Source organism: Condylura cristata, unplaced genomic scaffold, assembly GCF_000260355.1.
Source record: "Condylura cristata isolate star-nosed mole 26May11 unplaced genomic scaffold, ConCri1.0 scaffold00018, whole genome shotgun sequence".
Taxonomy (NCBI): domain Eukaryota; kingdom Metazoa; phylum Chordata; class Mammalia; order Eulipotyphla; family Talpidae; genus Condylura; species Condylura cristata.
The window spans coordinates 10,393,209-10,419,939 of record NW_004567119.1 but is presented as its reverse complement, the minus strand read 5'-3'; the positions used below and the strand labels follow the sequence as shown (position 1 = coordinate 10,419,939).

Sequence of the window (26,731 nt, the reverse complement as noted above, 5' to 3'; positions counted from 1 at the left end):
TCTCTCTCTCTCTCTCTCTGCCTTCCCGATCTCTCTCCCCCTCCCTCCCTGTCTCCCTCCTGCTTCCTTCCCTCCCTTCTCTCTCTCTCTCTCCCTCTCTCCCTCTCTGTCTCTGTCTCTCTCTGTCTCTGTCCCCCCTCTCTCTCTTTCTGCTGTTTCCAGGAGTTATTTAGTTTATGAATGGTCCAGGGCCATCATGAGGGGGGTGGAGCTTCAGTTCCTACAATCGCTATCCAAGCTGTCAGTGCTTTAACCAATCCCAGAGAGAAGACAGGCATGCCTGGCAGACAGTAGCAGCCACCACTGCACTTGATAAAGAAAGGGGGCAAAACAGAAGTAGGAAAATAGAATAGATAGTAGAGTCAAACACTCATACACATTTTACAGCTCCCTCTTCTCTCTTATCAGTAACAAGAAAGAAAGAAAAAGAGTGTATATAGGAAGGACTTCTGGAGATGCTGGAATAACGGAGGGAGAGTAGCAGTGGTTCAGAAAGGTTCACTTTTTTGGGGGGGGGTATGGACATTGTGAAGAAGGTGTAAACTCGTAACAAAACTACTTTCTCTTGAAGGCAAATGGGAGGAGGAAGGAGTATTTGTGAAAAGACCTAAAATTGTCTAGATTTTGTCCTCATGCAAAGTCTTCCCCTCTTCCCTTCCCTCGCTTTGTGGCCAAGAGCCAGAGCAGTTTGTTGTATCTGTGCACCAGCGTGCATGTGTGCGATGTGCTTGTGTATTTGTGTATAAAGAGCAGGGTGGAGTGGATATGAGTGAGGATTTATGATCATAAATCTCTTTTCAGTAATTTCCATATGTGGTAGAAAATGGGGCTGGGTAAAAATATTGCAAGCACCTTATTTGATAATTGTTTCATAATTAAGGTCGAGATATACTTATTAATGCTAGTTATTACAGAGAAAGAAAAGTGAATTATAAAGTGTATTGTGCAAATTATATCTGCTTTTGTTTATGTAGACTTGTTGGGTATGCTTTTAAATTAAAATAAATCATTACAATTGTTTTAAGCTTAATAGAAATGAAAGGCAGTAAATCTGAACGTAAGTTCAAATTTTCTTAAAATGTATATGTTGTAAATCTAATTTTGACTATATTTTCAGGCAGTATGAATTGAATTTCACTTGTAAAATAGTTTTATTTTCATAATTGACTCTTGCTTTTAAAAGACTTCTCTGCTGCAAAAATCTATAACTATCCTGTTATTGATTACACAGATGGCTTCACTCCTCCCTTGGCATTTCAGTGAAACTCGTGCATGTGCTTTTAGTATATGTATTATCCTTTCAAGCTGTACCCACTGTAGCCCTGGGTAATTCTGGACGAAAGAAGCTCTTAACAGTGTTCCTGACTTACTTCCTGTTGAGGGTTTGTATTTGACCCTCAAGTATCTGCATTCTGAGTCTTTTTAAAGATAAACCAAGTAGAAGAGATTAGTTTTAGATTTGGAATGCTATATTCTGCAATAGTGCCTTCAACTTGGAATAAAAATCCGTGCCGTCTTTGGGCAAAGCTTTCAGTTTTTGTAAAATCTGGTATGGGGTAGGGGGAGGCAGGGGAGGATTTTCACTTTCTCTATTAAAACATGATCAGGTAAACTTAAATTCAGTTACATCCGGAAAGTTTCTCTCCATTTACTTGACTTCCGACATTTGGACTGCTTGGTTCTTTCTTGTCTAGCGCAGAAGGCTGGTACCTTGTCATACCTTCACTCATTGCCATAAATCACTCCCTTTCCAAAAATCACTTGGTCTTTTTTTCTTTTTAAAAGTCGGATTTATTGGTAAGGATCCTTCTTTACTGGCTCGGAATTGGTTAGAAGAGTGGAAAGCAAGCTTTCCTGAAACTCTTAAGAAGCAGATCTTAAGTCAACTTCTCTGCAGTGGCAGAGACTTGGTGCGGCTGCTGACTCCATGTTTTCAGGGGATTGCAACTTGGCTAGAGAGGATCCTCGGTGCCTTGGGTGTTTGTGCTTGCCGGCAGCCCAATTGCCAGTTGTAACCTGCCCAGAGGTCACAATGGCTGTTGCCCTGGGAAATATTATTGGGTAGGAGGGACACTTTGCTGCAGCGAGTTGTGTGACCAGCCCGCAGAGAATCGGTAACAGATTCTCCCGAGGGCAGTTTACTAGGCGGAGAGTGGTGGCCGCGTTCTAGGGAGCATTCCCTCCCAACCCAGTGGTGGCCATTCCTTCTGAGCCTCTGGTCGGTGAGCTGCCGAGACCTCCCCTGGACCTGCCCTGCTGCCGACCGGCGGGAGACACTCCTGTGAGGAGTGAATGTTTGCTAAAAGAGCCAGGGGTGACAGCAAGTTGCCCATCCTTGGTGCTGCGGTGTGCGCCTCCTGCCTCTGGATCAAGGTGGCACCCCTCGCCGTCCCTGGTCCTCGTCCACATGCATCCTCATTGTTTGGGTGGGCTGCCAGTCACTAGGATGTTCTTGGTGCCAAGCGCCTGACACCCCACTCCTCCTCTCCTCTTTGCGTGGTCAAGCACTAGTGAGTTTCTTTGCACTCCAGTCTCTGTGTTTCACCACTTTTACACACAGAGGCTGAGGAATGATAAAATGTTACAAATGTTTTGATTTAAAAACAATTCATTACCAATTTACCCTGTCTAAGGTAGATGCTCTAGTAAATAATAAATCAGTTAAACAAAGGCGACTTTAATTTATTGCCGGTGGTACTAATTAGAAACATCATTTGAGCAATAAACTTAAACACTTCCAGCAAATAACGCTCCCTCTTGCTAGCTCCCTTCCTCCCCCTCCCCCACCTCAACTCACACGGGCTGCCTTTGCTTAAGAGCTGCTTCAGCTGTGTGTTTGCGGATCCCCTCTTCCTCTGGTTGAATAATTGAAGGGGGAAACGGTATCCGAGGAGGCTGTAAATGAAGAGCCCCTGTCACCTCTGCTTTTATGTATGTTAGTATAGAAGTCCATCAGCAGCTCCTTGATGGCGTATTAAAATGAAGTGGCAACCCCTTCTACAGGAGATACTGTATTCTATTAAAGGAGACCAAGTGAGAGAAACTCTAGAGGCTAAAAGCCACTTCAAGTCTTCAGACCGATTGATCTGTATTCTCTTGTTATAATCCGTCTCATCATACTTGAGTTAATGAGGCAAAAGAGGGGGAGTGAAATCTGATGGTCCTTGACAAATTCATTAGGGAGGCTGCAGGACATTTTATTTGACTGTTAAACATCTTGTTTGTTTGGCTTAGGCAGTGCCAACATCAGCATGCTTCTGCCCAGGCTTGTGATGTTGGGCTGACTGCAGACATCCCTAAAGGGAGAAGGGGATCATTCAGAGTGTGATTTGAATTTTTTGTTTGGGTCCTCCATAACCTGCAGACTTCACCCTCACCTTTATGACATTAAGAACTTCTTGTGAGGATGTAGATGATAACACCAGGAAGAGCATGTTTTTGGTTACCGTAAACTAACATTTAATGCATGTTTAAAGTTTAATCTGAACTTTCCCATTTCCTTAAAAATCTGAGTCAAGTTATGGCAATGGCTATAGTAGTTTTGAGAAATATAAGTGTTTAAATTGCAGAAGTGTCATCAGAGCACACACTGCATTCTATTTTAACTTAACCATGGCTAGACTATTAATTATTAATTGAATTTCCTCTCGCAGTGAAACACTTATGTGTATAGACACTTAGAAATAAAAAATAACTATACAAATGAGATGTCTTACAAAGAAAACAGGCATATTTTAATTTGAGGGCCTTTTGTTTTTTAAATAGGAAGCAGAGCTGGGTAGTTTTTAAATGGTATTCATCAAGTGATGAGTTGATAGAATATTTGAAAAATGAAAATATTTCTAATTGAGGAGTAATGAACAATCAAGCTAGAGTGCTAATCTTATTCTAATATAATAACATAGTATTTAATTTTTGCAAAAAACTTTCATGAAAAGAAAGGAGCATTTCAGCTATGGAACATTTCAACTAGCTTGCGTAGAGAATATTCAGTCAGCTTTCCCTTCAACAATTGACTTAAACAGCCTTGGCTTAAGTGCTTTGAGAAAGAGCTCTGTCTTCCATTTATAGAGAAGCAGTATGAGGAAAAAAAGAAAATGAATGCTCTTTGCCTGTCATTTCTGTACATTCTTGCACTGCTCATGAAGCTTGAACTGCTGCAGGGAACGTAAGGATTTGAAAAGAAATGATTCAGTAGTTCATGTTGTGTTTCTCACAAGCAAAACCAAACTAATGACTGAAGTCAGTGCTTCTATACATCTGACAGTTATAATCCTGTTTACATTTCTAGAGAATACAGAACCCTTAAATGGTTTCATTTTTTTTTGCTGATCTTTATTTCAAAATGTGTTTATTGAGTATTTAGTATTCCTTTTACGTTATCATATAACTGAGAGTGAAAAGACAGCCATTATTTTATTAGCTATAGAAATAGCATACAGTAGTCCAGTAACCTTTACTGAAGAGTTTATCGATTTTGGATTCTGTAATTTTATTTTCCAGGAAAACACTTCAAAAGTATTAAAAAATAATCAGATTATTCACTTAAAAGAGAACGTATCTGTAGGACTTTTTAGAAAACAAAAGGCCAGTCTTTTGTGGCCTTTTCCTCTAAAATCTAACTTTGAAACATGAGGGCTAATTTTTTTCTTCTTTTGTACTTAATTATTCAACATACTGATAAAATTGATTGTTTTTGAAGAAAATTCTTTTTATAGTCAAAATATAAATGGAGCAATATACACTTTTTAAATTCTCTGAATTTAAAATCTATTCCAGTAAAAACAGAAAGTAAACAACCCAAGCACAATTTGTTTGTATGAATTGATGAAATTTTATTGAAATAATTAAAATACCAGCAAGAAGCTTAAAAACAATAATTTCTTTATTATACTGTATACACTGTATTAAAATTTAAAGTAAAACCACATTCTCTGTCTAGTGATGTAATTTTTCAAAAGTCCAAAATGCCAGAGATTGTTTCTAAGCTATAGATAATTATTATTCTGGAATCAATCTAGAGAATAACCAATAATTGAAAATTTTCTTTGAACCATTCACTGTAGTGCCTATTAATTTTAAATGGTCAATCAAGCTGCTGAAACGAGATTTCTTTTCCTCACAAAATAGCATCAAAAGTACCCCCAAACCTTGTAATCTCTTTGATCAGTAACCAAAGGGTATTTTTCTTATTTGAAGAGTATAAAATTGAACTAATTCTCTGAGAGGTAAAAGCAATAACTTTATGTGTACTTAGCCTATGAAAATGTACTGAAGAATAAGTGTTCTTGTGTACTTTGAGTATTGTTTTGTGGGCCTCTTTAAGTTTATTTGGATTACCTTAGGTAACACATACGATTAGTGATGTTTATACCTACTAGACTCTTACAAGTCTACTTCTTGTATTATATAGCAGGACAAGAAATTTGAGAGTATAATATACGGTAGTTTCTGCATTGAATAACAGCTTTGTGTGTGTGTGTATATATATGTATACATGTGTATATGTATGTGTATAAGTACTTTATTAAGTTACACATAATTTGATCTTATCAAAATGAATAATGATAGAGCAGAGAGCATGTGCTCAGGAAAAACAGAAATTACTAACTTAATGTATGTGGAAAATGCTGCTATGTTATTGAAGTACGAGATGACGTTAAGAAAATGCAAGTTGATTCAATGAGTATTGTGCAGAAGGTGTTTCATTGAATTTACTATATTCTTACTTATTTTGATAATATGTATTTTGTTCTTAACAACAAATTGTGTAATTTTTTCCCCATTTTCTTTGAGTTGTAGCAGTTATATTCTCTTACTTTATAGTTAAGCTATTTTTCTTTTGAAAAGTTAGAATAAAATGCACTGTCTTGTCTGTCTTCCTTCCTTTGTCCTTCACAACTAGCTTGCTTCCTTCTTTCCATCTTCCCCCTTCCTCCTTCCCTTATTAATGTGCTATGATATAAATATTGAATTTTACAATCAATTAACTTTGACTTTTCATAACTTACTATATAATCTTCAGTAAATGAAAAGGTTCTTTTAGTAGCATCAACACTTAAATATTTAGGAGTGACTGTAATTTTTGGATTATTATTTGTCAAAGCTCTTGACTTCCATTCATTTCAGAACATTGAATTTTATGGTTTAAAGAAAGTGTGCTATGCTTTGCTCACTAAAATAATACTACTGACTCCCATGTAAAATACATTTCTTGAGATTGAAAAGCCATTCCCAGTCCCATTTCTACTTCCCCTGTGATCAGTGCCAGACATTTATGAAACAAATGATTGAGACTAAGGATGTAGATTATGCCTGAGAACTGAGGTGTACTTACTTAGTTCCAAATATAAGACTTGGCATTGCAGTCTGTATTTTTTTGAGATCATATAAGACATTCTGTATGACCTATGCTTAAAATGATCAGTTACACATATCATATGAGCAGATTTTTCTTATACTTTAGGAAAACTAGTTGCTTTCTTTAAACCTCTAGTTTATTTTCATATACATTGGCTCCATAGGACTCCATTTATATTATTATTAATCTTAGTAAATTAGCATCCATTTTCTGCTAAGATTACAGGAAATTTTTAATGGTCTTTATGCTATTTTTAATGTTAAAAATGTAGCCTGTTCCTTTCTTCAAACATTAGAGTAAAAGAGATGTGCCAAGTGGTTTCTCTGATTCCTTGCAGTGGTCAAACAACAACAAAAATCTTTCGCTGACTCTAATCTATGTATAGAAGACATCTGTGTTATACAAATGAAATAATACTTGATGATCTAAGGAATGGAAACTTTTCCTTTAACCATCTGAAATAAAGCTAGGATATAAAACAGCTGTCTTGGCCTACGTATATCAAGGTTCTGCCAATCTGTTTTTTTTTTTTTCCTGAATTTTGCTCCTCTATCTTCTCTGTTATGTTTGGATCATAGAGTCTTTCTCTTATTTTCTGACTGGTTTTGTCTGTGGACAAAAACCTAAGTTGGTAGGTTTAAATCAGTCTAGATAGAGTGAAAAATCTTTGATCTATGGCTATGACGGTTTCCAAGTGATTTGCTTGCTGGGACCAGACACTGTCCATGCCCTTTCACTTTGCTATCAGATAGGCATACACAAAGCATCTGAAAGGCTACCAGATGCATAGTTAATCATCATATTAGATAAGTGAAGGGATCCAACCATTCCTAATTAGATCTCTTTTCTGGTAGTTATTCTGTAGTACCTTGTTGGTTAAATGCTCTCATATATTCTAATCTTTAAAAAAAAAAATGGGCCAAAACTTGCTTATATTATAGCATCAATTAACAGTGAATTATACATATCTATTGTTTTTAAATGTAGGTTGTTTCTTTCACATAACTTACCTGAATAGATAAGATAAAGGGATATAGTATGATAGCATTTAGAGAGCCTTTGTTGGGGGGGGGGGGAGAGGGTTTCGGTAAGAGAGAAGTCCTGATTTTTTTAAAGTATGGCCACAAACTATCTGAGTGACCTTGCTCAATTGCTTCTCTGTACACAGTTTTCTCAATTTTTAAGTGAAGGGCTGAATTGTCTTTTCCTGTTGGTATACAAATTTATAACAGTATCTTCAAAGTTGCTATTCACATCTTTTATTAGTTGACTTCAAATCAGATAGCTTCTGCAAAAATTAGACTTTCAGTGTTGCTCTGATATATTAAATCATAGAATAAACTTGTTTTATATTTTAGGCTTCAGGGGTACACATTGCAAATAATAGATTGGAGACCCTTGTGAGGAACAACCAACTGGCAACTTGGAATAAGCTCTATGAGTTACAAAAATATGAAATCCAAGCCACTATTAGTTCTTAGAACCACATACACATTTCACATGTGTGCATAAATAGAGCATGCTTAAAGATGCACGTAAAAGTAGCAGGGTTTCTTTTCCTAATATGTTGAATGGCTGTCAGTGTTTCTGACATTTTCATTAAGACTAGCTATTCTGTAGACATTAGTTCTTGGTGCCAAAGAAAGTTCAAATTTACAATTATCTTTTAAAAAAAATGTCATTGACATTTCTCTCAGTGACTATCATTTCACTGTGGTCCTGTTGTCTTAGATGGCAGATCCAAGCAGGGAAATGAGTTTCAAAACATGAGCCAATAAGTGAGTGAAAGTTCTATACCATTTTCTCATACTCTTCACTTGTTTTCATCAGAAGAAATGACAAGCATAAAAGTGTTAACATCTTTTATTTTACAGATGTTTTTAGTTTTCTTCCAAACTGTAAAAGATGCTGTACCAGAAAAGGATGGTAGGATATAATTTCAACACCTTCCTTCACTTATGTTTTAATTTATTTGTCTAAGCTTGTGGATATTTTTGGAGTGAGGAAAGTGATAACAGAGAGAGATCTAATTGTTCGCATTCTGAGCTATAGCTCAGTCATTCTGTCTGCTGTATTACAGGTTCTTTCCAAAACAACTCTTCAGTAGACATGATTATTTATACTTTTATTTTGTGCTTATTGGAAGTCCCTCATTAATGCAGATGGAGTACCAGGTGACCACTAAGACAGTTGATGCTGTGAGTTTGCAAAGCAAAATTAAAGGACTAAAATGAGAAATGTGTTGCTATTTGTAAATTTATGTTTTATCTCACTTCACTTGAAAATTTATGAGTAGCGTGGCTTAAGGGTGCTGGAGTTGTGTGTTCCAGGGCTTGCCCCTACTGATAACACCCTTGTTGGCGTGAAAGTGCAATGCAAATTATGACAGTTACAACCTTCTGTTTTGTTTAACCTGTCAGTAGATTTCCTGGCTCAGTGCTGAGGGCAATGGTGTGTTCAGCTAGTCCATATTCACCTAAACTTAAAAGGTCAGGTTTCTACAGGCAAGCCTAGTCAAAGCCTAATTGATGAGGAGGGCAGGGAGACAGAATTTACTGTTCTGTTGGCTAGTTTCATATCGTTAGGTTGTCCTGAAAGCATCAGGCAGTCACAGCCCCTTTCATGTAAGTGCTGACCCTAGACAGGAGCTGACAATCAAAGGAGGCAGCCACAGGAACCAGTGCAAGTAGGCTATTGATTTTTCAGTTAGGTCTAAGTAGTTTGTAGTATGGGTAATGGGTGACAGAGGCAGGTATGTCATTATCAATGAGCTCCAGAACAGTAGCAACAGCCCTCTCTCATATTTCCTTCAGCACTGACAGTATGCATCCAGAGATGGTCAATAAATCGCCCAAGCTTTAACTGACAAGTGACTTGGAGGTTTAGGTTGAGGGGCAGAAGTTATAGAGCTAAACTTCTCTACTTGAACATGCACTGGGTCTAGCAATGGAAATAAGTAATTATATAGTTGTGAGGTTTTAAAGTTTTAATTTGGGTAAATCTGTGCATCTCTGAAAATGAGAGTTTACTTTTAAACCTTAAATATTTAAGGAGCATATTTACTTAGTTAAGAAATAAAGAAATGGGTAGTCTTTTATAAAGATACTCTGCAATGATAATTAAGTTAGGTAATTATGCAGTTTTAAGTAAACTTGATTCTCCTTTAATCAGAAATATCCTTGTTATAAATGTTCAGCAATTAGTAACTTCCTCTCAAAATTCTTTTAAATTTAAATTCCTGAATACTTTCTTAAATGTTTTAACTGCAGACCAGTTAAATTGAGGAAACAAAAGCTCAACTATTTGTGAATATGATGTATTAGCCATAATGCAGTTGCTATTTGACCTTCAAATTTGTTTTATATTACGTTTCATTGAGAAATAGTCAGGAATAGAACTTTTAATGATTAAAGTTTGATGAATTATGATTGCTTCCGAATTTAAGAAAAATTTTAAAAAGCTTTTCATTTGGATATCTACGCTTAAAAATAGTTTATGTTCACATAAATACAAAAATGTGGTAGGTATTAACTAGAAGTACACATTCTGAAAGGTTATAAAATAATTTAGAAACATTTTAAAGTTAAACCAATGTCTATTTTGTTACAAAATGTAAGTAATATAAAGAGAAGAAAATATTTATAACTAGTAGTGGGAGTTTGGGTTGTACCAGGATCCTTGCAAACTATCATATGCTTACATTTTTTGAAGACTTTAAACAAATTGAAATAAAACAGAAAAGTAAATGTTTTTAAAAACTTCCTTAAATAACTTATCGCTGCGATATCTTGTTTAACACTGTGATATTGTACAGAACCTGAGTCTTAAGTCTGCAGTCCCATCTACTGCGGTGTACACTCTGGGACCACATGAATCATTTGCATTTACCCAATGCAACTGAAAATTGTTTTTTTTTTTTTTCTTTTTAAACTGAACTGAGGATATGGATGCTTATATAGTCTCCAATTTTGCACTGATGTATCTGTGTGAATAGTCATGTATTCTTTTAGAAGAAATAGAAAATACAATTTGAAGTAGTGAAAAACATTGAATTGCTGTCTTAGTTTTGAAGAAGCTTTGAGATTATGTAATTAATACTTAATGAAATTTTGCTCAGATCCTTTAAATTAGCTATCTTTTGAGACTCTACAGATTCTTAAAGCATAATTTCTTTTAGAATCATTGTTTTTATTAAGCATTCACTTAATCTGTTTTTTTGTTGTTGTTGGACTAGACAAAAGATGCACCTGAGGATCTTGTAATCTTCATATTGTTAGCTATAAGCACAGTTACTTTTGCTGTATTTGCAGTCTTTTCTGAATACAGTGTATTTTTTTTTAAATCAGGAATAAAAAAAAGCTGAAGAAAGGGGGACAAATTAAATTTTCATGAAAGAAAATCCTAATCAGCAGTGACAGTGTAAGAGAAAGATGATTGCCACTTGGTCATTGTGGAGAGGCACTTAGATTTGGTGTCAGTGCTTCTGTTAATGATGACTAATGTCTTTCTTAGAGCAAGTGCATGCTCCAACATACTGCTATAGCTGGGGGTGGGGATGGAGGGGGGAGTTACTGAGCAATAGGCATCAAAAATAGGCAATAGGCAACAAAAGCATTAGGTGTCCTAAAACAAAGACTTTTTAATGTAATCAATTTGGCAGTCTCTGTACCTAGAAAAATGTAAACATAATTCTAACAGATTTCATGCCCAGTACGATGAATAATTATTTTTATATTAAGATATAGAAATAAATCAAGGAATATTAAGTGCTCACTATTTGTTACAGGAATGGGCACATAAAAGTACACAGAATAACTTGGGTTAAAGTTTTAAAAGAAAAACTTGTAGCATATTTTTTTATCTGCATTGCTGTATCCCCAGTAAATGTTATACAAAAATGCTACATAGCTACAGAAGAGAGTGAATGACTCAAAGGATCTTTTTAGGTCTTTTAAATATATTGGTTACAAAAAGATGACATGTATTATTTCTTCAGTTTTTCCCCAAAGTGTAAGACTTCAGAAGGGCATTTGCAATGCTTGTCATATTTTTTCATATATATCTTACTGGCCTGACATGTCTTGAAAACCATGAGAACACAGATGTCATTGCATTCAGACAACACTAATTACTCTGGGATTTTTGCAGCCTTAGTGCCTGCATGTAACTGTCGATTATGATTGTTCATGCAGGCTGCAGTGCAGATACTTTGCACATAAAAATCGTGAGATGCAGAAATAGTGAGACAGGCCGTTTAGTCCCCTATTGTTCTCCAAAGGAACTTGGAAGAAAAACATTCTTGACACATCAGTTTCATTCCGTATTTTGCATTTGAACCATGTTTTAGCAACATGTTCCATTTTGAAATAAGTATATTATATTTTAGTGTTTTACGAAATCTATTATCCATCTGTTCGTTAACCTTCTTATACAATACTATACATTACTTTGTTTTCAATCTTCATGGGAAAGCTTGATGTAGCTTATAGTTTAAAACACTAATTGTGGCATGCATCTTTTGAAAGTGACAGTACAAAACAATAAATATGTATGATATGTTTTTCTGGTGTGATTTAATGTTTAATGAGAAGCTGCATCAAGTATGAGTAGTCTCAATTTGCCTTTCACACAGGTCAGTTCTTTTCTTTGTTTAATTTTCTCCATAACATTCTGGATTTCAGTTGATTCACTGTGTTTAGGTGGTTTCAAAATACCAGAGGCCAAGTGGTGGTCAGATCTAGATTCTCATTATTAAATGTGAAGGCCGAATGCATGTTTTGATAAAAAGCATAATCTATGTTAATTACTGATTGAAAATAAAATACTCCAATAATGTAACTTCATATGCTGATGAAGCAGAAATTGAAGCAGCTTGATCAAAGATGTATGATGAGATAAAGCTGCAGTCTCTGCTGTACAGTTATAGTAATTATGACTAATGAACCGTCCAGACTGGATGAAGTGGCATGCCCACAGGGACTGTGTCCAGTCAGTTGTGACTTATGCAAGCTGAACAAACCATTGAATTTGGGCTTCCAAATGCTGTATTACAAGAAGTATACTCTTTATTATTAATAAAACATTTTAGAGTAATATAAATGATTGAAAGTTATCTAAATTTTGTTAAATATAGAATATTTTTCTCATATTTAAGTCAAATGTAATGTTAATGTGACCTCTGCTTTACCTACACTTCCTTAAACACTCTTAGGTCTCTGTTCTATAACTTTCTACTTGTTCTATTATGCTACTTTGACTCCATCTTTTTTTTAGAACTGGTATTTACTTTTATCAGGGATGTTGGTATATTTTTCACTAGTCTGATATTAGAGATGCCTTTACAATAATAATAGAATGTATAAAGTATTTATTATGTGAAAGCATTGCCTTAATTGTTTACATATATTAACTGATAAGTTTTGACAACAACCCTTTCAGGTAGGTGCTATTTTACAAATGAGGCAATTGAAATGTGGGACAGTCTGATTTGTTCAAGATAACATACAGTATAAACTCTAGTTATTTTCAGGTCCTTAAACTCCTTCATTTGCTATATTGTAAGTAACTAGAGCTTTCAGGATAGACTTTAAGAATGCCTACTTTTGATGTGAATATTTATCTCAAAATGCCAAAATGTGCTAATTTTATGCACACTTAAAAATCTTTTAAGTTGAAATAAAACAATCTAATGACTACAAAGATGTAGTAGTGTTAGTAAAATAGGCTTGGTTAGTTTTCTTCTGAAATCTATACTAAAAATTGTGTCTTCAAACCTAGTATAGCCTTCATCTTAATAATTTCTTCTTTAAAAAAAATTTAGGTTTTATTTATGCATGCAAGAACTGGGTGTAGGCCAGAGGTGCAGGGTGTGAGAAAATTCATCTTAAACAGAGTAGGGAGGAGAACACTGCTGAGGGGAGCAGTGGGCAAGACAGGAGAGGTCTGCCGCACCACGTGGTCAGCTCCCTGGCAGGGTAGAATTTGTACTTCAGTGGCTGTTGGTGGCTTCATAATGCTGAGACTTAACCCTTTGTGCCACCAGAGAGGCCCCTTAGTAATTTCTTATCCCCAGAACTTTACATAGTATTGCTACATAGTAGGTATTCAGTAAATGTGGTAGGAGACCAGAACAAAGGGAAAAAGGGAGACAGTGATTCAGTAGTTCAGTATTTCCATCAAATTCAAGGTTTATTCTAGTTCCCTTGGTAGATTTATATCTATAGAAATGGAATAAAACAGGTTGTCATTATGTGACTTAAAAAATTCTTTAAAACTCTAGCTAATGAATTTTATTGCCCACTAATTCCCAACCTGAAGTCTGTCCATCCAGGTTAGCTTCCTTCCTTATCATGAAGAGCAAGGTCTTCTATTATTAATGTTTCAGTTATCATTAACCTCAAACAGGTTGATGTGTACTTTCAATTTTGTTGTTTCCCCTGTCTTATTATTTCTGTATTTCTCTCCTTTTATTAACTTACTAATGTGAAAAGTTACTGAAAGTCATGCACGGTCTTATTTATTTGGCACTACTTAACAAGATGCCTAGTATATACTCAATAAATACCTGTAGATTCATAATTTTGGTACTTCTTACTTCCTTGTAGATTTATAACTGTCACTAAAGTCAAATTTTCTGTGTAACCTTCTAGAGGTAATGTTCTGAAAGCTCAATTGAAGTGACATTCACACAAGGATAACATTGAACTCTTACTCTGTTCCAGGCACAATGCTAAGCACTTTGTTTTAATCATCTCAACAAATTTGTAATTTATATACTATGATTACCTCTGTCTATATATTATAGAAATCAAAGCACACAGTGATTAATATGGTTTGTTCTAAAACTAGGAAGTGGCAACAAATGACTTTTTCTGTCAGTGCCTTCTCTCTTTTGTTTCTTTAGGACCTTCTGAAATTGCCTATGATGGTTCCTTAATTTCTTAGATGATGTTCATTGCACACCTACATACCCATGTCTCCTGGAGATCTCCAGAGCTGTCTTTCTTCCTATTAATTTTCACAAGAGGAGGATAAAACAATGTTACACTCTTTTAAAATGTTGTGACATGATCAGATAATGCCGTCAGATAGAGAGCAATCTGATTTGTATTTTTTTTTTAAGTTCATGAAAGACCAAATGATACTCATCAATATCATCATTTTATATAAGTTTGGGTATGATTGCAGTGTAAATTGTGTTGGGTAAGCTGGTTAGGAAATTTCCAAAGTAATGTGAAGTAAATCACAGATTTGAAATTCAAATCTGTTTTTAAAGTGATTGGTAGTAACATTCATGACTGTTTATAAAAGATGGAAATGGACTTAATAAAATGCTGCATATTTTGTACTTAGGAAACATTGTGGCTTATAATGAGTCTATATATAAAACACACCACTGTGTTATCAAAGAGGAAGCAGTTTGCCAAATATAGTAAGCTCTCAAAAGTGAACTGACGTCAATTTCACTTTCTGTTTAGATTCAGCTTTTACAGGAAAATTGATGGCTTTTTGTATCATTATTGCTTCACACTCTATATTTTTAAGTCAAATTTGTATTATCTTGATTGCAAGAATTTAATTACCAAGTTCGTACGCAGTGATGGTCAATTCACATTGCCTAAAAAATTCATTATAGTAAATATTATTTGTCTTACTGAAAACACTTTACTGAAGAAATTATTAGCTTGGATTTATCTGACCTTCTGTTTTGTTTCTTTATATTCCATGTGTAAAATAATACCACCCAGTGTTTGTCTTTCTCAGACTTATTGCACAAAGTGTAATCCTTTCTAGGGCTGTTGTTACAGATGGCAAGTTTATATTTCTTTCTTTTTTTTCATAATTGTTTATTTTTACATCATTTTGTACATTTTTTTTTTTACCTCAATTGTAATCCCCGTGGGATTCCTATCACTGAGTCATCTCTGTTTCTTTTTTAATAGCCAAGAGTATTCCTTTGAGTAAATAGGCCACAGCTTTGTGATCCACTTACCTGTTTTTTGGGGCACCTTAGTTGTTTTCATAGCTTGGCAATTAGCTTGAAGTCAGTATCAGTTATTGATCTATCTTTAATTTTTAAGATTCAATTATTTTAAAATTCTTTCTATATAGTTTAATTAGAAATCTTTAAATAAGAAAGTTCAATAACATCCTAAATAGTAACTTGTTATTTTGAAAAGTGCTTTATTTATTAAATCTTTTACACAGTCATGAACCTTTTTTAGAGATTCTTTTACTTTAAAAACTATTTTTGGATAGAAGAACTGGAGTGGTATAAGCTAGAGGTGAGGGAGGTGAGAAGATTCCCCAGTGTCAGTCATGAATTTTCTAATATCTTTGTCTCTTTCAAATATCATTCAGATATTTGAAATTTATATTCAGAACTGGTAAAAGTATCATTGTTCTTTATAAGCTTCTTATTGGGGAATAGAAATTATAGTGGCATGTAATTAGAACAGTAGTGATATTTAAAGAACTTCAAAAGATATAATAAAGTACACAAAATCATTTCTGTGATTGATTTTACATATGTTAAACTTAGGTTTTATGCATGAAGACATTTGAAGAGAATGAGCAAAAATGAAAACATGGTGTATAAGTAGTAAATCTGGGGAGGTGTAGATTTAATCTTCCTTGTTGTTTTAATGTTTATTCAGTAAACTTAAATATATGGAAATGTAAATATATTTCAAGGTATTATATGTTTTTAAATGACTTTCAAGTTGTATAGCTTTCCAATATTTTTACTTTTATGTGTTAAATTAATAATCCATGATTCCATTTTATGTGACTTATACTTTGCCATAGAAATTGTTAATTAGAATTACCAGACAAGCTGTCAAATAAAAAGTATATATAAAATCTTAATACATACCTTACTACTCTACAGTGTCATGAAGTCAATATAAAATATATTCAAGGATAATGTTTTAGCCTTATGGTTATATGATACTAATATTGGCAATTATTGTTGTCAGATTGCTAAGGTCTCTGTGTCTAAATTTACATATAAATGTGTAATAAGCTTAGAAAAAGAGTTCTTCAAAACAAACTTAGTTGCTGGCAGCAGGGAAACAAAATGAGTAAGAAATAATTTTGAGCATATAGTAGCTCTCAGTTTAATAATATTTGTGCTGTTGAAATATGAGAAAGTCCTTAATGTATTGAATGTTGATTGTCTTAAGAAAATGTATTATAGATTAAATGTGTATTACATGATATCTTAATATTTGATAACTTCTTGGAGTTTCACTTCACTTGGTTACTTGGACTTTACTATATTATAACTATGCTATTATCTCTGCTGCTCACTCATTCAAATTTGCAGATAGAGTAAATATACATAGCCTTCCATAGAAAAATTTAAAGTTGAGATTGCCAAGGAAATATAAATATCATTGGAAAACAACCATTGAATACTCAGCAACAATGAAAAGAGCTGAGGTGAGCAGAATATTATATGCTGATTGGTAGATCTGCATAGAAGGCATTGACTAGCCTTGTGCATCTAAGGCCAGTCTTTATGTACGAGCCAAGAGATCCTGCGTGAGCAAAAATTACAGGAGAGAATTAAAGTGAGAACTAAAACGTATACAGAATAATAAGACTGAAGGGTAGTCACTGATGTGGAGAGTAATGAGATCAGAGTCACATTAGATGAAGTGTAGTACTAGATAGACATAGAATATCTCTCTTGTCAGTAAGCTCTCGTGGAAAACATATTATATTCTAAGCATAGATATGGGACTCTTCTATGTATATGTTTGGAGGTTGAGGGAGAGAGTTCTAGATTAAAATAGTAGTTGATTCCTATAATTATTTTCCATTTCTAAGATGAAATTGTATTTATTAACTTTCTATAAAGAAAGAAAGTAGTGTGTGTGTTACTTTTCTGTTGCTGCTGTGTTTCAATAGCTTGGGGCCTGAATAATATGGGTCTCACTGGCTTGACATCAAGGTTTTGGCAAGATGGCATTTCTTCTGGAGACTCAAGGGAGAATTCCCTTTTTGCCCTTTTTATGTTCTGTAGACCTCCCACATCCCTTAGCTTGTGGCTCTCATCCACTGTCTTCAAAATCAGCAGCCCCAAGTTGAGGGATTTCTTACTTTGCTTTAACTCTGACCCACTCTACCACTTTCTTCCACTCTGAAGAACACTTGTAATGACATTGGTAGTAGATAATCTAGGGTAATCTTATTATAATGTTAGCTGATGCACATTTTAAGTCTCTCTACAACCTTGATTTCTCTGCCATGTACCCCTATTCATGAAGAGTGTTTAGGATACGGACTTTTTTTTTTGAGAGAGAGATTATATTAAATCTTCTTTTATTTATTTTTTATTTAGATAAGTTTGCATCTATAACAGTTTTCCTCATTGAGTACAGAATAGCTCAGTTTTATCACATAGAGTAGATTTTTTTTTAACTTTAATATGTGAGACTCAGTGAATTATATTTCAAAATATTAAGGATTATATCTCTGGAATGATTCTTCAATTTCTTTCTCTTTCAGAAAATGTTAATATTTATGTGATAAATGTTAAAATTTAAAAATTATATGATTATCTAGAGTGACTTATTTTTCAGAGAATTCTCAATCATTTTTATGACAGACTGTTTTACCATATTCATAACCATTTCCTGTATTCTTATTTTTTTATTACAAAGTTTATTTTTACATCATTTTGCACATTTTTTTTTTCCATCTCAATTGTAATCCCCACAGGTTTCCCATCACCAAATCACCCCTGTGCCACCACCATAGTCCCGTGCATTTCCCTCCCTTCCCCTCCCCTGTTTTTGATCCCATTCTCCACTCCACCCCCACAAGATGTCTCTGGTATATGGTTGTTCATTATTTTTGTTATTTTGTTATTTTCATACTCCTGCTATGAGTGACACCATCTGGTATTTTTCTTTCTCTTTCTGGCTTATCTCACTAAGCATGATCTTTTCCAGCTCCATGCAAGTTGCTGCAAAAGACATGTGTTTCTCTTTTTTGGTTGCTGAGTAATATTCCATTGTATATATGTACCACATCTTTCTAATCCAGTCATCTACTTTTGGGCATTTGGGCTGCTTCCATGTTTTTCCAATTGTAACTAAAGCAGCAATAAACATGGGGGTACAAGTATCTTTTTCAATCAGTGTTTTTGTGTCTTTTGGGTAGATACCTAGGAGTGGGATTGCTGGGTCGTAGGGAAGCTCCCACATAGATTAATTGGTGACAGGAACAATATCTAATTTCAGATTATAGCACTATACAACTGAAACCTATATAATGTTACAATTTTGTCTCAAAAAGTAGACTAAATCCTATAATATGTGTGGTAAAATTCTCAGTAAGAATTTTATTTATTGTAACTTGAAGCTTAGGTTCACTCAAAATTATAGTTTCAGATAGCACTAGCTACTGGTAATATTTTAATTGACAGTGACTTGAGTTATGAATATAGCCTGTTCTCCTAAGAGTAAGTTTTTAGCTTTCAGTGGTTAAACTCAGTAAATTCCGTAACGTGGTGGGGGGGGGACCAAATATTTACTTCTGTGTGCTCTATAAATACATCAGTCAGAGGTGTTAAAAATGATCATAGGTGGAGGTCAGTTTCTGTGTTGGCCACTTAGCTTTATCTTTTCCCAAGGATTTCCTTCTTTGAGTTCTGGGTCATAATCTATCATAGGAGTGAATAACTTGGAGCATTTCAGGTCTTTATTTCATTGACTTGGGCTCAAACTTACATTTAATATATTTATTATGTGAAAAGAAGAACATGTTTTTAAAAACATTGATATGCCCACCATTGATATTTTGCATCATTTCTTTCATCTTTTGCTGATTCTCTCTTCTTCCTTTTATATATATATATATTCCTTTTACATACATACATATGTAAGTATATGTATCTAATGTATATGTAGAGAAACACAAACACAGTTCTTTTGAGTCATTTGTAAATATCATGTTTCTTTGTTTCTAAATACCTTAGCCTATGTTTCCTCTAAATAGGAACATTTTCTTAATTTATATCACTAAAATACTTAACTAATTTACAATACTTTCTTCATGACCAAATATTTTCCTTTATAACATTTTTAGCTCTAGGATAAGATATATTCTAGGATTAGGTATTACATTTAATTTATTTACATTTAATGTCTCCTTTAATGAAACATTTCCTTAACCTTTCTTTGCCTTTTTTTTTTTTTGACATCAGCCAGTTTGAAGAACTTAAGTTCTTTCCTCCTTTTAAAAAAGTAGAATGTTTCTACTTATCATTCGATTCATGTTATGCATGTAATGTGAACCCTTATATAAACAGTGTGTCTAATTTCTCAGTTTAACACCCAGGAGCACACCATCTACCCATCAGTGATAATACTGATTTTGATTGGTTAGTCAAAGTGTTATTCAGTATTGCCAGTGTATTATTTTTTCTTTTACAATTAATAAATAATTCATAGTGAAATCATGAAGTACTCATATTGCTCATCAAAATTTCCTACCTGATGGCAAGAATTAATCATGTAGCCCTGGATTAGAGTTTGAAACTTTACTGTGAATTCCATGTTTAGCATAATACAGGTAGATAAAAGTGGATATATGTAGAAATAACATAGATATTTTGGTGCACATGTACATATACATATAGTTTGCCTGGAGAGTCTAGAAGCAGTGATATCCCTGTAGTAATGAGTATATGTGATATCTAGATCTTAATGTCTAATACCAGGATTCCTTTGAGAATCGACTAATCCTAGAACTGAGCAAAGTATATAAGGTAAATGTGGAGCATATCTTACTATCAGAAAGTAAGAGAGTGCTCACAAAACAGAATGACAGGGTTATATTAAAGGGACACAAGAGTTAAATGAAAAACTTCAGTGTCCACAGCTGGAACAACTTGAGCAATGAATTTTAGAATTGGATTATAACTCAAAGTATAAAATAAGTATCTGTGATTCTATAGTGATATCAATAATAGGCACAAAATATTTTTGAATAATTCTAACTGAAATATGTAGATAACTTCTAAAGAGGTGGAACAAAGGTTCATACCTATAAAGTGTGCACTGTGCTTCCCAAGAGTACAATATGGAATGGAGAGGATGGGAATCACGGTACAACAGTGACCTAGCAAATACATCTTTTAACTGTCTGATCAGGTTACTGTTAACAGTGACAAGCTATATTGACAGCATGTATCTCTGATTTATGATGACAATGGCACTCTGTCTTTGCAGTCTTCCTCCCCAGAACAACCCTATTCTAATCACGAGAACTTTGTACAGATCCAAATTGAAGGATATTCTATAAATGGCTTGTTCAAAAGCCTCAAAGCTGACAAGATCATCAAACCCATGAAGGTCTTTAGAAACTGTTATAGCCAGAGAAGGCTTAGAGCCTTTAACACTAAATTTATTGTGATTACCCTGAATGAAATCTTGGAACAGAAAAAGGAAAATGGGGAGAAAAGAATGAAATCTAAATAAATTGTGGAGTCCTTTTAAACAATTCTTGTATATATTTGTCTTTTTAATAATAATTAGAAAATAATTATCTTCTAGTATCATGTTTTTTTCACATTGGCTAGTAGATATCATACTTAACACAGAACCCTTCTGCCTCAGTTTATCTATTCATTATTGCTGTGGACTTAGGAGTTTCCAGTAGTTAATAATTCATCAATAATTATAATTATATTTATTGCTCAACTTGTTCCAGATTTGGCCAATCTTAGCTCCTTTGAGCTTTTCCTTACATCCATTTGATATTGCTTTTTCAGTTTCTGGAACACTTTCTTACTTTACATTATAGGCTTACCTATTTATTAACCTTCCTTCCTGCAGGCCTGAAATCAGCTGTTATTCTAAAGAGCTTTGATTCTTTTTGCTGAGAATTATTATTATAAGCCAGTATAGGCACTGGGTGAAATCTAGTGCACAGCACTGTTGTCTCACTTTACTGATGGTGGGATCACTTATACTTATGACATCTTGTTACTAAGTCACATAATAAATAGTAAAATAAAAGTTTGCTTTAAAAAAATGTCCTATTACTAGTAGGTCTTATTTTGTACATGTATTTTCACGCCTAATTTATAAGACATTGATTAGGAAGTAATATCCATTTCATACACCACAGCATTTATAAATCTGATGATAGTTTGTATTCATATGATGACAAAGATATAACTTGTCCAAACTGCAATTTCCCTTTGCCCACATCTTCACAGTGTTTGTTATTTATTTTAAATGAAGTTCCATTGCTTTATATCCTTGTTAATATATTAACAGTATAGTATTTACCCCCTGAGGTGTGGTCACCATAGCTCCTACCACCAAAGCACCCATATTCCTCTACCATAGTCTATTGAAGGACCACAAAATTTATAGGGAAAAAGCTCAAATTTAATGCAGAAGTCAGCAGTGAGCTTATAAATAAACACAGAGGTAATAAGTCACTTAGAAACTTTATGTGTACAATCATTCATCCCACAGTTTTTTGAGAATCTACTAATATGCAAACTATATAGGATGCTGAGACCACATTGGTACAGATAGGTATGGTTTTGTTCTTCATAGGGCTTTAGAGAGTTATACAATAAATTTCTAATATATCAATATTTAAATATCAAACAGATATTTAAAATATCTTGTCATTTATTTCCAAATATTTTTCATCACCCTTATTCAGAGTTAATGACATTTTTGTAGCTTATCAGAGATCTAGAATGAGTCTGTAAAATATTAGCGTGTATAACATCTTTTTGTTATTTCATATTTTTTTTAAGATTTATTTATGCATACAGAACTGGGGTACAGGTCAGAGGTTCAGGGGCAGCAAGAGGATTCACCAGAGACAGGGAGGGTAGCAGAACAAGGAGGTCAACAAAGTACACTGCTGAGAGGAGCAGTAGGCGGGTCAGAGATCTGCCACACCATTTGGGTCACCTCTGGGGTGGGGCGGGGATCGAACTATTGCTAAAGTGGCTTTTCAATTATTATGAGTTGGCAAGAATATTAGTCTTAAGGACTAATTTTTGTTAATATAATAGTTTATTTGTACATTATTTTATGCCTTTTTTCATCTCAGTTGTCATCCCTGTGGGTTTCCCATCACCACATCACCCGTGTGCCATCACCATAGTCCAGTGCCTTTCCCTCCCTCGACTGTTCTTGGTCCCATTTCCCACTCCACCCCCATAGAATGTCTCTGGTATGTAGCTGTTCATTATTATTATTTTCTCACCTCGTCTGTTACACTTCTGCTATGAGTGAAACCATCTAGTACTTTTCTTTTTCTTTCTGACTTATTTCACTAAGCATGATCTTTTCCAGCTCCATCCATGTTGCTGTAAAAGACATGTGTTTCTTTTTTTTTTTTGAGTAATACTCCATTGTGTATATGTACCACATCTTTTTAATCCAGTCATCCATTTGTGGGCATTTGGGCTGTTTCCATGTCTTTCCAATTGTGAATAAAGCAGCAGTAAAAATGGGGGTGCAGGTATCTTTTTGAATCAGTTTTTTTGTGTCTTTTGGGTAGATACCTAGGAGTGGGATTGCTGGGTTGAGGGAAGCTCCATGTTTAGCAGTTTGAGGAAACTACAAACAGTTTTCCATAGTGGTTGTATTCGTTTGCATTCCCACCAGCAGTGCAGGAGAGTTCCTTTTTCTCCACATCCTCGCCAACATTTGTTGTTGCTAGTTGTTTGAAGATGTGCCATTCTCACTGGGGTGAGGTGGTATTGCATTGTGGTTTTAATTTGCATCTCCCTTATTACCAGTGATGTTGAACATTTTTTCATATGCTTGTTGACTATCTTCATTTCCTCTTTGGAGAAGTGTCTTTTTAGCTCTTCTGCCCATTTTTTGATGGGGTTGTTTATTTTCGTTGAGTTTCATCAATTCTTCGTATATCTTTATGATCAATCCTTTATCACTCGATTTGTATAAGAAGATTTTTTTCCCAATCAGTGGTATGTCTGTTGTCTTTTGTAATGTCTCTTTTGCTGTACCGATGCTCTTTAACTTGATATAGTCCCATCTATTTATCCTTACCTTCACAATTGTTGCATTGGGTGCTCTATCTTTAAAGATGTCACTGAAGTATATGTCAAGTGGTGTTTGGCCCATCTTTGCTTCCAGGTATTTTATGGTTTCCGTTCTTATGTCTAAGTCTTCAATCCACTTTGAGTTGATTTTTGTGTATGGTGAGAGGTAGTGATCTAGTTTCATTTTTTTGCATGTTGTTTCCTAGTTTTCCCAGCACCATTTGCTGAACAAACTTTCTTTGTTCCATTGTATCTCCTTTGCTCCTTTGTCAAAGATTAGCTGTCCATAAACCTGTGGGTTTATATCTGGGTTTTCTATCCGAATCCACTGGTCTGTACATCTGTTCTTGTTCCAGTACCATGCGGTTTTGATTACTATGGCTTTGTAGTATAGCTTGAAGTTGGGGATTGTATTGCCTCCATTCTCTTTCTTGCTAGTAATGGGAGTTTTGGCTATTTGAGGTCTTTTGTTGTTTTATATGAATCTCATCAATATTTTTTTCTATTTCTTTGAAGAATGTCATTGAGACTTTTATTGGAATGGCGTTAAATCTGTATTTCGCTTTTTGGTAGGATGGCCATTTTGATGATGTTAACTCTCCTGATCCATGAGCAGGGGATATCTTTCCATTTCATGGTGTCTTCTTGTATTTCTTTTAACAGTGTTTTGTAATTTTCTTTGTAGAGGTCTTTTACCTCTTTTGTTAGGTTGACTCCCAGGTATTTGATTCTTTTTGTTTTAATTGAAAATGGGATGACTTTATTTCTGCTTCTTCTGATTGTTTGTGTATAGGAAGGCCTCTGACATTTGTGTGTTGATTTTATATCCTGCTACCTTGCTAAATTGGTTGATAGTTTTGATTAGTTTCTCTGTGGAGTTTTTAGGATTTTCCATGTAAATAAACATATCGTCTGCAAATAAGGATAGTTTTACTTCTTCTTTCCCTATTTGGATTCCTTGTATGTCTTTTTCCTGTCTTATTGCTCTGGCTAGAACTTCCAACGTTATGTTGAAGAGCAGTGGTGACGTGGACACCCTTGTCTTGTTCCTGATCTCAAGGAAAAGGCTATCAGCTTTTCTCCATTGAGGATAATATGTGCTGTGGGTTTGTCAGATATGGCTTTTATCATGTTGAGGTGTGTTCCTTCTATTCGGAGGAGTTCAAGGGCTTAAACATAAATGGGTGTTGAACTTTGTTGAATGCCTTCTCTGCATCTATTGATATGATTATGTGGTTTTTATTCTTCTGTCGGTTGATGTGATGGATTACATTAATTGACTTTCTGATGTTGAACCATCCTTGTGCTCCACTAAAGCCCACTTGGTCATGGTATCATTTTGATCTTAGTGTGCCTATTGATGTTTATCTTGTGACCCAGTATGTGGTCAATCTTAGAGAATGAGCCATGTGGATTTGAGAAAAATGTGTACTCAGATTTTGTGGGATGCAGTATTCTATAGATGTCTATTAGACCCATGTTGACCAGGTTTTGTTCAGAACTTTAGCGTCTTTGCTTAATTTTTGTCTTGTTCATCTGTCCATTGTTGAGAGTGGAGTGTTGAAGTCTACTATGTATGTATTCTCTCTGATATATGTTTTCATAGATGACAGTAATTTCCTGATATATTTTGGTGCTCCTTCATTTGGTACATATATGTTAATGATTGTTATGTCTTCTTGTTGTATTGAAGGACTAAATTGTTTTAAGTAACTGTCAGAATCTACCATTTGTGAGTAGGTAGTGACATTGTAATATTATATATATGATTTAAAGTATTTTCTTCTAGAATAAAGCCACTGAATAGATCACAAAGCCTGATAGAGGGTTGGAATTTATAATGGTCACCCAGATTTAGATTTCTCCTTTTTGTTTAAACTCCAGATATTTAAAATTTCTTCAGGTCTTTCTTTTTTGGTTTAATAGTTACTACCTGAAATAGGATATTTAGGGTGGTTTTTCCCCCTTAATTTAATAAATATTTCCCCATTACTCCCTACCTTTTTGTTGATTGTTGTGCCTCTAGACTCTAAATCATTGTCTGCAACATACAGGCATTCAAAACTTGTTTTTCCTTTTAAAATGAGTGGATGAATGGATAAATATTTTTTCTTAAAAACCGACTGACTGTAGGGTGAAGAAGGCTTATTTGCTTACTGCTGTCCTAATAGATTTAATTTTTACAATGACAAAGAATGCTATTAAGAATTGTTAATACTTGTACTAACATCGGTGTTAGTAAAACATTTTGTTGATGGATTTAAATATTATGGGAAATTCCAGGTTTCAGTGACTGGGGAATGACCTATGAAATCCCTTTTGATTATTATCATAGTTCTTAAAATAAAATTGAAGGTTTTTTTTTTTTTGTTTTTAGCAAAGGAAATATCACTATAATTTCATACTTCCTTATATTGTTAATTTTTTATTTCACATTTTTGACTTGCTAGAAACATTTGAAGGGCCTCCATGGTGGCTCAAGGGGTTAAGTTTCAGCACTATCAAGCTATTGCCAGCACTGTAGCTTGAATTCAATCCCTGCCCAGGGAGCTGACCCACATGTCATAGCAGACCTCTCCTGTGTAGTCTGCTACTCCTCTTAGCAATATTTTTCAGTTCATCTGCCTGTTCTGCTCCCCACTTTGTCTCCGGTGAATCCTCTCAGCCCCCGTCCACATACCTCTGGCCTACACTCCAGTTCTCGTGTGCATTAAAAAAATTAATTTCTTTAAACAAATAAACATTTGAAGACTCATTGCTGTAGTTTCAATTAGGTAGTTACATGTTCTTTTCTTTTATAAGGAATAATAAAATAAGTATTTTTTGTCCTGACCTTTAATACAATATTAGTTCTAATACCTTTAATAGCTTTAATCTTTCTCATCATTGATTTACTATTTTACACCAGGTTGGCAGTGAAATGACATGTAACTTCACTTTTTGAGATTTATTTTTAAAATAGCCTATGGATTTGGTAGGTCACCCATTAATCAGCCTACATACCCTTGTTTTCTTTCTGTACCTCCAACCATTATCATGCCAACCTGGGTTGCAATGACATGGTTCCATTTTTGCTTTGTTTTTCACATTTTTCCATAGGCACCAGCTCACTGTTTTTCAAAAGGTCCTGTCTTTCTGTTATTTATGTACATGTATTTGTGTGTGTGTAAATATATACCTCTACCCTCTTACTTATCTCACAATTATGTTGAGAATATATCTGTCAAAAAATTAGGTGGTGGCCCTTCCTGGTGGTGCAGTGGGTTAAAGCACAGCACTGAGAATCTAAAACCACTTCTGCATGAGTTCGATTC

The 26,731-nt window shown here is 34.5% G+C and overlaps 1 protein-coding gene across 2 annotated transcripts in view; it reads left to right on the top strand.

Moving 5' to 3' along the window:
* LRBA (LPS-responsive vesicle trafficking, beach and anchor containing) overlaps positions 1-26,731 on the top strand; it is a 497,077-nt gene that overhangs the window by 278,780 nt on the left and 191,566 nt on the right. The gene's annotated exons all lie outside the window — the stretch shown is intronic.